The sequence below is a fragment of the Crocuta crocuta genome, unplaced genomic scaffold, assembly GCF_008692635.1.
Source record: "Crocuta crocuta isolate KB4526 unplaced genomic scaffold, BGI_CrCroc_1.0 scaffold348, whole genome shotgun sequence".
Taxonomy (NCBI): Eukaryota; Metazoa; Chordata; class Mammalia; order Carnivora; family Hyaenidae; genus Crocuta; species Crocuta crocuta.
In genome coordinates this window covers 2,391,203-2,404,376 of record NW_027529573.1, presented here as the reverse complement: position 1 = coordinate 2,404,376, position 13,174 = coordinate 2,391,203, and the positions used below count along the sequence as shown (strand labels likewise).

The 13,174-nt window shown below is 38.2% G+C and overlaps 1 long non-coding RNA gene across 1 annotated transcript in view; it reads right to left on the bottom strand.

Moving 5' to 3' along the window:
• Positions 1 to 653: 653 nt before the first annotated feature.
• The window catches only part of LOC144229480 (uncharacterized), a 37,760-nt gene continuing 25,239 nt past the window's right edge, over positions 654 to 13,174 (bottom strand). The window contains exons 2-3 of the long non-coding RNA XR_013334493.1: positions 3,642 to 3,792; positions 654 to 1,191 (exon numbers count right to left, since the gene is read on the bottom strand). This is a non-coding gene — a long non-coding RNA (uncharacterized LOC144229480). The remainder of the gene's footprint in view (positions 1,192 to 3,641; positions 3,793 to 13,174) is intronic.

Below are 13,174 nucleotides of genomic sequence, written 5' to 3'. Positions count from 1 at the left end.
GGTCAGGAGGCTGGCACAGAGTGGCGGGTCCTCTGCTCAGGGTCTCCCTGGGTCTCATCTGAGACTTAGGGTTCTCTTCCAACTTCTTTCACATTATTGGCAGAATTCACTTCCTTACAGTTTTAGGACTGGGGTTCATTTCCTTGCTGGCTTCAGTCAGGGCCACCCTCAGCTCCTAGAGGTTTCTTTCATCTTCAGAAGCAATAATACCTCAAGCTTTCTACTTCTTTTCTGAAGAACGGAGTTCTTTTGGAGGAGTCACGTGATTAGGTCAGGGCCACTCAGGACAGCCGCTCTTTCTTAAGGTTTGCTGTGCCATCTGACAAGCTACTCATGGGAATAGAATCCATGCCATCACAAGTTTCATCCACACTCAAGGTCACTGGGACTTCACCTTAGAATTTTGCTAACCACAATACCATTCAATTGCCTTCCAATACGTGTTCCATATTTTGCTTTCTGTAAACAGCTCTGATTCGTTTTTGCATATATTTCGTATGCTTTGTAAACATTTTTGTCGGGTTTTAAAAAGTGACATTTCTGGGTTGAACAATAATCACACTATAGTTTATTTTTTTAAATTTATGTTATTTTTGAGAGAGAAAAAGCTTATGCGCACAAGTGAGGAAGAGGCAGAGAGAGAGGGAGACAAAATTAAAAAAAAATCTTTTTAACATTTATTTTTGAGATATGGAGAGAGTCAGAGCATGAGTAGGGGAGGGGCAGAGAGAGAGGGAGACACAGAATCCCAAACAGGCTCCACACTCTGAACTGTCAGCACAGAGCCTGATGCAAGGCTCAAACCCACAAACTGAGATCATGACTTGAGCTGAATTCAGATGCTTAACTGACTGAGCCACCCAGGTGCCCCTAGATTTACAGAAAAATTGAGCAGATAGTACAGAGCTCTCATGTATCCTGCACCTAGTTTCCCCTATTGTTAACATTTTCTGTTAACATGGTGACACACTTTAACTACAGTCCAAAGTTTATTCGGATGTCCTTAGTTTTCACCTAATGTTCTTTTTCTGTCCCAGGATCCCATGGAGGATATCACCTTATGTTCGGTCATCACATCTCTTTAAGCTCTTCTTGGCTTTTCATGTTTCTTAGACTTTCCTTGTTTTTGATGACTTTGACATGTTTGAGGTACTGGTCAGTATTTTTTTTTTTAAATATTTTTATTTATTTCTAGGAGAGAGAAAGAGAGACAGCGTGAGCAGGGGAGGGTCAGAGAGAGAGGGAGACACAGACTCTGAAACAGGCTCCAGGCTCTGAGCTGGCAGTCAGCATAGAGCCTGACGCGAGGCTCGAACCCACAAACGGTGAGATCACAACCTAAGCGAAAGTTGGACGCTTAACCAACTAAGCCACCCAGGCGCCCCGGTACTGGTCAGTATTTTGTAGAATGTCCCTCAGTTAGGATTTGTCTGATGTTTTTCTCATGCTTAGGTAGGGTTTTTAGGAGAAAGAACACAGAAATAAAGTGCCATTCTCATGACAGCTACTCAAGGGTACATACTGTAACATGTCACTATTGATGTTGAGCTTGGACACCTGGCTGAGGCAACGTTTGTCAAGTTTCTCCACTGCAAAGTGTCTCTTTTTCTCCCTTTCCATACTTCCAGTGTTGGAAGGAAATCACTATGTGCAGGAAGTTATGGTCTGCCTCACTGAGAGTGAAGTATCTACACAGAGTTCTGCATAGGGGATTTGTCTAGTCTTCTCTATTTGTTTATACAGTCATTGATTAATTATCAGTATGGGCTCATGGATATTTACTTTATACTTCATACTCCTTTAGGGCTGACATAAAGTTTATTCACCTGCTTGGGTACTATTAGGCTTCTGCATTGATGGATTATAATATTTCTACATGTGACAATCTCTACAGTCTCTTTGACATTCTATGGTGTAGTAATAACCTTTCTAATCCTTATGGCACATTTAATTCCCTACTTTATTTTTATTATTTCAATTGTTCCAGTTTTGGCCACTGGGAGCTTTTCCAGTTGGCTCCTGTGCCCTTTGGCATATGCCATCTTTGTTGGGTTTTTTTTTGTTTGTTTGTTTTGTCTGATGAGTACTTCCTTACTTTCTGCCTTATAAAAGGCTCATCTTGGGGCACCTGGGTGGCTTAGTCGGTTAAGCGTCCGACTTTCGCTTAGGTCATGATCTCGCGGTTCGTGGGTTCGAGCCCCGCGTCGGGCTCTGTGCTGACTGCTACCTCAGAGCCTGGAGCCTGTTTCAGTCTGTGACTCCCTCTCTCTCTGACCCTCCCCTGTTCACGCTCTCTCTCTCTCTCCTAGAAATAAATAAAACATTAAAAAATTTTTTTAAAAAGTTTAAAAAATTTTTAAAAAAAATAAAAGGCTCATCTTATATATTTCCTATCCCAGTCCTAGAATCAGCCATTTCTCTAAGGTGCCCTGGTTCCTTTTATTAGAGAACAGAATTAAAACCAAACTCTAGGGGCTCTGGCTGGCTCAGTAAGGAGAGCATGCAACTCTTGATCTTGTGGTTGTGAGTTCAAGCCCGATGTTGGCCACAGAGCTTTAAAAAAAGAAAAAAAGTTGGGGCACCAGGGTGGCTTAGTTAAGCATCAACTCTTGATTTTGGCTCAGGTCATGATCTCACGGCTGGTGGGATGGAGCTGACAGCGTGGAGCCTGCTTGAAATTCAATTCTCTCCCTTTCTCTCCCTCTGTCCCTCCTCTACTTACTCTTACTTGCTCTCAAAATAAATAAAACATTAAAAATAAAAGGAAACCAAGATCTGAGCATTAGATGTGCTCAATGCTACTGGAGTGTCATTGCTGTTTGGTCCTCTCAGCAGATCTAGGAAATACATATGTGTATACTAACCCATATATATACATTTATTTACAAATATTTCTATATCCAACAATTTCTACTGTCTCTTAATATTCCTTTGGTGTAGTATGTCATAATTCTGTTAGCAAATTTAGTTCCCTAAGTGATCATAGTTTTTTCTGAGACAAAGTGTACATTATCATCCATCATTGTGAAAGCCTACCAGTATCCAAACATGCAATTACCTCTTATGTCAGCCCTAAAGGTATAGTATATGGTTTGACTTTGTGGAAGTAAAGGCTTCCCTGTTTCCTAAGACCCCTGGATTTCTTCCCTTTTCTACCATGTAAGAGAGCCACTTAGCACAAGTCACAGAAGTATGTGCTGGGAGAAAAAAAGATAAGAGGGTGGATGTCTGGGTGGTTTAGTCGGTAAAGTGTCTGACTCCTGATCTCAGCTCAAGTCTTGATCTCTCATGGTCATGAGTTCAAGCCCCATTTAGGCTCCAAGCTGAGTGTGAAGACTACTCTAAAAAAAAAAAAAAAAAAAAAAGGGAAGAAACAGATGCTAGGAGCTATCAGAAACCTTAAGAGAAAGGTTTCTTGGTCTGGTACATGCTCCACTTTGAAGAACTGAGGGCTTGGGACTGTTTCTATAGTCCACAGTGGAACCAGAAACCCAGCCTGGGATGGGGTGGCAGTGGGGCAAAGTAGGCACACAAAGGGGAGGGAAACTTGGAAGAGAAAGGAGTATCCAGGAATCCTTTGAAGGTGACTCTAGGGAGAAACTAAAAATTAATCAAATGAGGAAGTGAAGAAACAGTTTTACCTCCAGCTGGGATCCTTGAGTGCTAGAGATTGGCTGTAAGAAGGTTCTTTTCTTTCTGGCGATGAACAGTTTCTTCTAGATGTGACAGGGAAACATGTCAGGCTTACAATTCCATTCTGCAATGTCTTGGATAATGAACCTCTACCTGTGTCTGAAAGTAGAATTTTGACATAAAAAATTATTTCTTCAATTTTCAGAGTTTTATCTGGGTTTCTTTCTTTCTTTCTTCTTCTTCTTTTTTTAATGTTTTATTTATTTCTGAGAGAGAGAGAGAGACAGCGTGAGCAGGGGAGGATCAGAGAGAGAGAGGGAGACACAGAATCTGAAACAGGTTCTAGGCTCTGAGCTGGCAATCGGCACAGAGCCCAATGCAGGGCTCAAACCCACGAACCGTGAGATCATGACCTGAGCCGAAGTCAGACGCTTAACCAACTGAGCCATCCAGGCACCCCACTTAAATATTTTTAAGTGGTTTGTTTGGGGCACCTGACTGGCTCAGTTGATGGCGAATGTGACCTTGATGTTGTAAATTTGAGAGCCATGTTGTGAAGATTACATAAAAATAAAATCTTAACCAAAAAAATAGTTTTACTGTCCACGAATATATTTCAGTAAGCATTAAAAACCTGATTATTTTTTTATTTTAAAATGTGTTTCTTAGGTATTTTAGTTTTTAGTGATATTGTAAACGAGATTTTCTTCCTGTTATATTTGTAACTGGTTGTTGCTAATACATAGGAAAACTATATTTATCTTATTTCTAACTTCTTGTTAAATCTTACTAGTTTTTAAAATGTGTTTATTATTTGTTTTTGAGAGATAGAGACAGACAGACAGAGTGCAATTGGGGAAGGGGAAGAGGAGGAGACAGATTCTGAAGCAGGCTCCAGGCTCTGAGCTGTCAGTACAGAGTCCATCATGGGGCTTGAACTCACAAACTGTGAGATCATGATCTGAGCTGAAGTCAGACACTTAACTGACTGAGCCACCCAGGCACCCCTAAATCTTATTAGTTCTAAAGATTGTTTTTACTCAGTTTCCTTGGACTCCTATTTAGATAACTGTCACCTGCAAATATTACGGCTTTTCCTAATATTTAGACCTCATTTCTTTTTCTCATCCCTAGATCTTAGAATCTAAAACAATGTTAAAAGAACAGCAATAGCAAGCACCTTTATTTCATTATTGACTAATCTGATTAAAAGTCCCTCTATTGTTTTCTATAAGATTTGCTAATGATTCATAAAAAATATTTTTTATCAACTTAAGTTTCTATTATTAGGATGCTGTATACATACATACTTACACACACATATACATACTTATATACATATATTTTTATTATTATTATTTTTTAGCCAAGATTGGCAGATGAGGTGCCTCAGGAGAGGAGTATTCTGTAGGAGCACTGAACTCTAGTATGGTTGTACCATTAATCATTGGCTTTGAGGATGACATGGCCTCTACTAGGCCTCAGTTTCCTCATCCACTGTGTGCCAGGCACCATTATCTCACAAAACAAAGTGAGTGTTGATATTTATCATCACTGAAGGGCTTCAGGCAAAGGAATTCAATGATCAGATTTGTGCTTCAGAAAAATCATTCAGACTACAGTATGAAAAATGGTTGGCTCTTTCTTCTCATCCATATTTGTCAAAAATCTTACTAATCTTTCAAGACTTGATCCAAATTTTCCTTCTTCCACGAGTCCCTTCTCCATCATTCCCAATCCTTAGTCAGAATTCTTCTCTGTTTCACCCTATAAAGCCCAAAACTACTTAGTGGAAGTGCCAAAGGGCAGGCCACCCAAAGAAGGGCCATTTTGGCATGAAGGTTACTTTGAGTTAAAAAGCAATCAAAACCTAGCAGATTCAGGAAAAACTCTTTACCTCCCCCCTCAACTGCCTAAAAAGAATTTAGATAGAGGACTTGCTCTGGGAAGAGAGTTATTACCATAGACAACTACATTATGATATGAACAAGGTATGGCAGACAGGGAGGAACGCAGCAAGGCCTACTTGATCAGTGTCCTTTGTGTCCTATTGTTTCCCAATGTTTCCCAGTGGCCCAGAAAACATTTGTTTATCAAACATTTACTCTTTTTCATCTTCCTGTGAATTACATTCCTTCCATGTGAAGTCCCAGGCCCCTGCCCCTGTATCCTTAGTTCAAAATGACATATATATCTCATTTTGCCTGATTGTCCCTGGAATTTTGTATGTGTGTGGATTCCCAGTACATGTGAAATTAAATTTTATTTTCTCTTGTTAATCCGTCTCATATCAATTTGATTTTTAGTCCAGCTAGAAGGACCTTGAAGGGCAGAGGAAATTCTGCCTCTCTGACAATTGCAAACCCCTTGAAACTGGGAATTCTATTTTCATCCTCACATGCTCCACATGGACACACTTATAGTTTTTAATAAATAAGTGTTCGCACAATTATCCATGCACTACAAAACCATTTTAGTGGGACAAAAGAAGAAAGAAGTGAGAGCCACTCAATACTTGTTTGGGATTCAAGCCTTCTTTTGATATGGAGTTTATCCTCAATCCTCAAGATGTATATAATTGAGCACTGCAGGAAGTATTTTTCACTAGCTCTGAAAGGTTCCAAACTGCCTGGAGTGCTGATGTCCAGGACACAGGCCCTGAGGCCAGTCTGGTTTATTGTCACAAGGTTTTAATAGTATCTTAATAGTATTTTAATAGTATCTTAAGCCTGGCAGCTTCCTTGTCACCATGCATAATACATTGAAAGGTTCACTTTCAATGGACTACTGATATACCTGAATGAGTGACAGTGACTTGTTTTTTAATTTTCTTTTGAAAGTTTTACCCATTAAATTTATTTTTCCCAAGATCTATGCACCCCACCCCCCACTTGCCCCTCTGGCAAACTTTTTACTGTCTTTATAGTTTTGCCTTTTCCAGCAAGCCATATAGCTGAAATCATATAGTATGAAGTTTTTATGCATTTAAGTTTCCTCCATGTCTTTTCATGGCTTGATAACTCATTTCCTTTTAGTGTTAAGAAATATTCCATTTTCTGGATATACTGTAGTTCATTTATCCATTCACCTACTAAATGGCATCTTGGGTGCTTCCAAGTCTTGTTGATTATGAATAAAGCTGCTGTAAACATCTGTGTGCAGGTTTTTGTGTGAACATAAGTTTTCAAGTCTTTGAGTAAACTGTATATGAATTTTACTTTAAAAAAACCCCCATAAGCAAATGTTAAGCTCTAGTTAAGTACACGCATGAATTGTTGAGGGGTGAAGTATATTTATGTCTGCAACTTACTTTGAAATATATAAAAAATAAGATGATTAATGGAATGGATAGAGGGATTGATAAGTAGATACATATATGTAATAAAGCAACAATAGTAAAATGTAAATCATAAAATCTAGATAGTGAGTACATGGTATTTGGTATAAAATTCTTTCAACTTTCCTGTATGTTTGAAATTTTTCATAATAAAATATTAGAAAAAATTATTCTTAAGTATATGTCCCACTCTCTCACATTAGATACATTTCAGAAAGTCAGTCAGTATCTTGCTAACAGTCATCTGGCTGTACACAGCAGCTCTAAACTGTAACTAAAAACACACTAAGAAAGCAGGGGTATGCCAGTCAAGGACCTGACAGCAGCCCTGACACTGGAGAGGACAATAATGAGAACTGGTATGAGATAGCTGAGGTAATCCAGTCATTGCCTAAGGTGCTTGCCATTTGGTCCCAGGGGTGACCTTTTAGTTCAAAGATAAAACAAAGTCTTATTCTAGAAGCAAATTATGATGATAATTAACCTAAACGGTAGAGTGATCAAGGTTACATTGAAATGGAGCTCAGCTCCTACCATGCTCATGTGTCCTAGTGCTTTCATCCCCCTGCCTGCTGGAATATGGCCTCCACTAGAGAGGGGAAGGGTGAGAGAAAAAAGTCTCCACAGCTACTGATCCTAGAAGATGTAAGGGAGGCAGGGAACAGAACTGTGAAAAATGAGAACGATACTAACAAAGCTGTATAATAAACAGTAGCTAACGTGAAACCCATTCTAAACTTGGGCATTTCACTTGTCTTCTCACAGCACGCTAAAGAGGCAGCATAGGTGTGCAGGTCAGAGCAACAGTTCCCAATATGTAGTCATGGGGCACTCTAGGGGGCTCAGAGACTCTTTCAGAGGATCATGAGGTCAAAATTATTATCATAAGCTGTTATTTGTCTTTTTACTCATTTTCTCCAATATGTGTACAGAAGAGTTTCCAAAAGGCTGCATGACATGGTATTTTAACAAATTAGATGCAGAAGCAGGTTTGAGAATCAGCTCTTTTTTAAGCCAGACATAAATAAATTTGCAAACATGTAAAATAATGCCACTTCTAAAATTTTTTTGTTTTAGGAAATATAGTCATTTCTTGTAACGATATTATTTAATATGTAATGACTTACTTAAAATGAGTTAGTAATACTTAAAATTTCTCCATTTCAATTTCAAATATGGTAAGATTTTATAGATATAACTCACATAAAGGCTCTCTGGGGGTCCTCAGTAATTTTTTTATTTAAAATTATTTTTTTACTAAGGCATAATATACATACAGAAAGCACACAAACTAAACACGCAGCTTAATTTTCATATACATATATAAAACCTCCATGTAGTTCAAGATATAAGCCATTTCCATCACCCTGGAAGGATTCATTGTGCCTCATTTAATCACTACCTAATCCACAGAGGTAACCATTATTCTATCATCATAGATTACGGTTGTTTTTTCTTTTAATGTTTATTTTTTATTTTTAAGAGGGGGGAGGGGCAGAGACAGATGGGGACAAGATCTGAAGTGGGCTCTGTGCTGATATCAGAGAGCTCTATGTGGAATTAGAACCTACAAATTGTGAGATCATGACCTGAGCTGAAGTCAGATGCTTAACTGACTGAGCCACCCAGGGGCCCTAATCATCATAGATCAGTTTCACTTGTTCCTAAACTTTATATGAATGGAATCATATAGCATGTATTCTTTTGTGACCGGCTCTTTTCTCTCTGCACAGTTTTTGAGATTCATAATGTCATTCTGTATATTCACAGTCTTTTCATTTTTATTAATGCTGATAGTATTCCAGCAACATTCCAGCAGTATTCAGTGGATATACGAACTACTTTTTCTTGAGCATATGTCAGGATGTAGAATTGTTACGTCTTGAGCATATGTCTTGCAGCAGGTGTATGTTTGGATTTATTAGAAATTGCCAAATAATGTATGAGAGTTCCAGTTACTCCATATCCTCAGTGACATTTGGTAATTGCAGTTTAACATGTTTTTATCCATTCTGCTGATTGTATTACTATGGTTTTAATTTGCATTTCTTTGATGTTATTCTGATTACCTTTAAATATGTTAATTGGCCACTGAATGGCCTCTTTCATGAAATGCTTGTTAAATCTTTTGCTCATTTTATTTAAAAAATTTTTATGTTTTTTATTTATATTTTTTTGAGAGTGTGAGGATGGGAGAGACAGAATCTCAAGACAGGCTGAGCTAGCTGTCAGCACAGAGCCTGACACAGGGCTTGAACCCACGAACCGTGAGATCATGACCTGAGCCGAAGTGAGATCATGACCTGAGCCGAAGTCGAAGGGTTAACCGACTGAGCCACCCAGGTGCCCCTCTTTTGCTCATTTTAAAACTGAATGTCTTTTGCTTATTGTAGTTCTTCATATATTCTGTGTACGAGTTCTCCAGTCTACAACTTGCTTATTTACTTTCTTAATGATGTTTTTTATGATCAGATGTTCTTAATTTTAATTAAATCCAAAATGTATCAATTTCCCTTTTTTAGTTTAGTTCATTTTGTGACCTACCCCAATATTAGGAAAATATTCTCCTATGCTTTTATTTGGAAGTTGGATTGTTTTGGGGAGGTGGGAGGTGCCTGGCTGGCTCAGTCAGTAGAGCATGTGACTATTGATCTCAGGGTCATGAGTCTAAGCCCCATATGGAGTCTACTTAAAAAATACAATAAAATTTGGAAGTTGAATTGTTTTAGCTTTTGAATTTAATCTATGATATGCTTATATAAGAAATTTTGTGTATAGAGAGTCAGGTTTCATTTTTCCCCAAATATATCCAGTTGTTCAAACACCACTCCCTTATGTAATTACAGTGGCACTTCTGATGTAACTCAAGAAAGCATACATCTGTGAGTCTATTTATAGACTATTCTGTTCCAGTGGTGTATCTGACCCTCTCTCTTCCAAAAGTACTCTGTATTAACTACTGTAGTTTTATAGTAAATCATGAAATACACTGGTTAAGTCCTCCAACTTTGAAAATCAGTAATTTTTTAACTTAAAAATGTTTTTNGGGGAGGGGGGATGGGCATGGAGGAGGGCACTTGTGGGGATGAGCACTGGGTGTTATGTGGAAACTAATTTGACAATAAACTATTTGTAAAAATAAATAAATAAATAAAAATAAAAATAAAAATGTTTTTCTTGGGGTACCTGGGTGGATCACTGGTTAAGTGTCTGATTCTTGATTTCAGCTCAGGTCATGATCTCACAGTTTATAAGTTCAAGCCCTGTGGTGAGCTCTGTGTCAACAATGTGGGGCCTGTTTGGGATTCTCTCTCTCTCCCCTTCTCTCTGTCCCTTCCCTGTGTGCACGCATGTGCTCTCTCTGTCTCAAATAAGAGAAACCTAAACATTATTTTTTCCTTATCAAAATTTCTTGGATATTCTAGGTCCTTTGTCTAGATACATTTTGGCTCAATCATTTTTCAGAACAAAGGGGTCCTGACACCAAAAAGTTTGAGAGCTATTAAAGTGTGGGCTCAAAACTATAAAAATTTTAGAAGAAAACAAGAAAAAGATTTCTGATTCTGTGTTAGGCAAAGTCTTCTTAGGAGACAAAACCACAAACCATTAAAAAATTGATAAACTGTCTAAAAACTAGAGAGCATTTGTAAAAGATGGAGATATGTAGATATGAAAATGAAAAGACAAGATATAGACTGGGAAATAATAATCGCAAAGCATATTTAGGATAGAGGACTTGTATCCAGAACATATGAGGAACTATTAAAATTCCAAAAAAGATGAACAGCCCAATTTAAAAATGGATGAAAGATGTGAACTACACCAAAGAAGATATTAAAATGGCAAATAAGCATAACATGCTCAGCATTATTAGTCATTAGGGAAATGTGAACTAAAAGCACAGTGAGTTACTACTACTCACCTAGTAAATGGCTTAAGTTTTAGAAGATTGACAATGCTAAGTGGTGGTGAGGATAAAAAACAACTGGAAATCTCACACTTTGCTAGAAATGCAAAAATGGCAAAGCTGTTTGGAAAAACATTAGGGAATTTTCTATAAACATACTCTTACCATGTGACATAGCAATCCTGTTTTTAGGTATCTACTCAAAAGAAACAAAAACATATGTCCATACAAACACCTGAATGCAAATGTTCATAGCAGCTAAATTCACATAATAGCCCCAAACTGAAAACAATCCAAATGTTCAACAACTAGTGAATGGAAAAACAAACTGTAGTGCCTCCATACAATGGAATATTACTAGCTAATAAAAAGGAACAAACTACTGGTACATGCAACAATATGGGATAATCACAAAAGCACTGTGATAGATTAAAAAAAAGCCTACACAAAAGAATACCATATAATTCCATTTACATGACATTTTGGAAAAGGCAAAATTATAGGAACAGAAAACAAATCAGTGGTTGCCAGGAACATGGGATGGAGAGAGTGAGGAGACTTCCCTGAAATGGAGCATGAGGAAACTTTTAGGGTAAAGGCAATGTTTTATATCTTGGTGTGATAAACATTTGTCAAAACTCACAGAACTGTATACTTACAGAGAGTGAATTTTATTGTATATAAATTAAACGTCAACAAATCTTTTAAAAATAAATTAATTTCAAGAATTAAAATGAAACACACAATAAAGTATTCCCTATATGGGTGCTTGGCTGGTTCAGTCAGAGTAAGTGACTCTTGATCTTGGGGTCATGAGTTCAAGCCCCATGTTGGGTGTGGAGATTACTTAAAATCTTAAAAAATTATTTTAAGTATAGCCTGATATAGAATGCAAAGTATAAGATACAGAATATATATTGGGTGAAATAAATTGGAAGCAATAAGAAAGAAAATAATATCTTCTAGGTAAATGATTTTTTTTTTTTTGTTTATTTATTTTTTAGAGAAAGAGAGACAGAGTAGGAACAGGAGAGGGGCAGAAAAAGAGGGAGACACAGAATCCAAAGCAGGCTCCAGGTTCCACACTATCAGCACATAGCCCAATTCGGGACTCGAACTCACGGTGAGATCATGACCTGAGCTGAAGTCAGACGTTTAACCGACTGAGCCACCCAGGTGCCCATAGGTAAATGATTTCTACCACTCAGATTTAGAAGGCTGGAGAGGGCCAAGGTTAAAGCCCAAGGCACAATCTTAATTATGTATGAGCTTTTGTACTTTCCTAGCACTTAGACATGTGGCCTTATTGCATCAGTGGGTATAACAGATTGTCTAGTTCAATATGAATTTCCCCAAAACCATTCCCAGTTTCAATAATGTATTGGGGGGTGCCTGGGTGGCTCAGTCAGTTAAGCATCCGACTTGGGCTCAGGTCATGATCTCACAGTTGGTGGGTTCAAGCCCCGCATTGGGCTCTATGCTGATAGTTCAGAACCTGGAGCCTGCTTCGGATTCTGTGTCTCCCTCTCTCTCTCTGCCCCTCCCCAGCTTGTGCTCTCTCTCTCTCTGTCTCTCAAAAGTAAATTAAAATGTTAAAAAAATTATTTAAAAAATAATGTACTGGAAGGACATATTGAACTCAGAAAAACAGTGATACTCGTGGTTATGGTTTATTACAGTGAAAGGATAGAGATTATAATCAACAAAGAGAAAAGGCACTTAGGGCCAAGTTCAGGAGAAACCAGGGCAGGCTTCCAGCTGTACTCTGCCAGTCTCACAGATAGCATTTAATTCTTCCAATTCTTCACATGCAAAGGGTTGCCCATCAGGGTGGCTCACCTAAGTCTTCGTGTCTAGAATTAAAGAAATTTTTCTTGTGTATCTAGAATTTTTATTAGTTAGTTACACAGGCATGCCTTACCTAACCTTACCTAACAGTCTCCAGCCCCACATAGGTCAAACTGTGTGTGTGGTCAAACATAATATGACCCAGGGTCTTAGGTGTACAGAAACAAGTGTTCACCATAAGTCACACTGTTAGCATGATCTATCTGGTGATCAGATAGCATGCTATCTGGTGATTGCTATGCAATGTGGCTCAAGGCTTCAGGTGTACAAAAACACTCTCATCAGGCAAGACATTCCAAAAGCTGAGAGATGACATACCAGCAGCTGGTCAAGAGTCCATCCTTTCTTTGGAATGAGTAGGACTAGAGTAATGCATGCCTGCTGAGTTTACACTCAAGGAATGAACTATATCAAGATTTTTAAATCGGAGTCCATGGATAGGATTTATG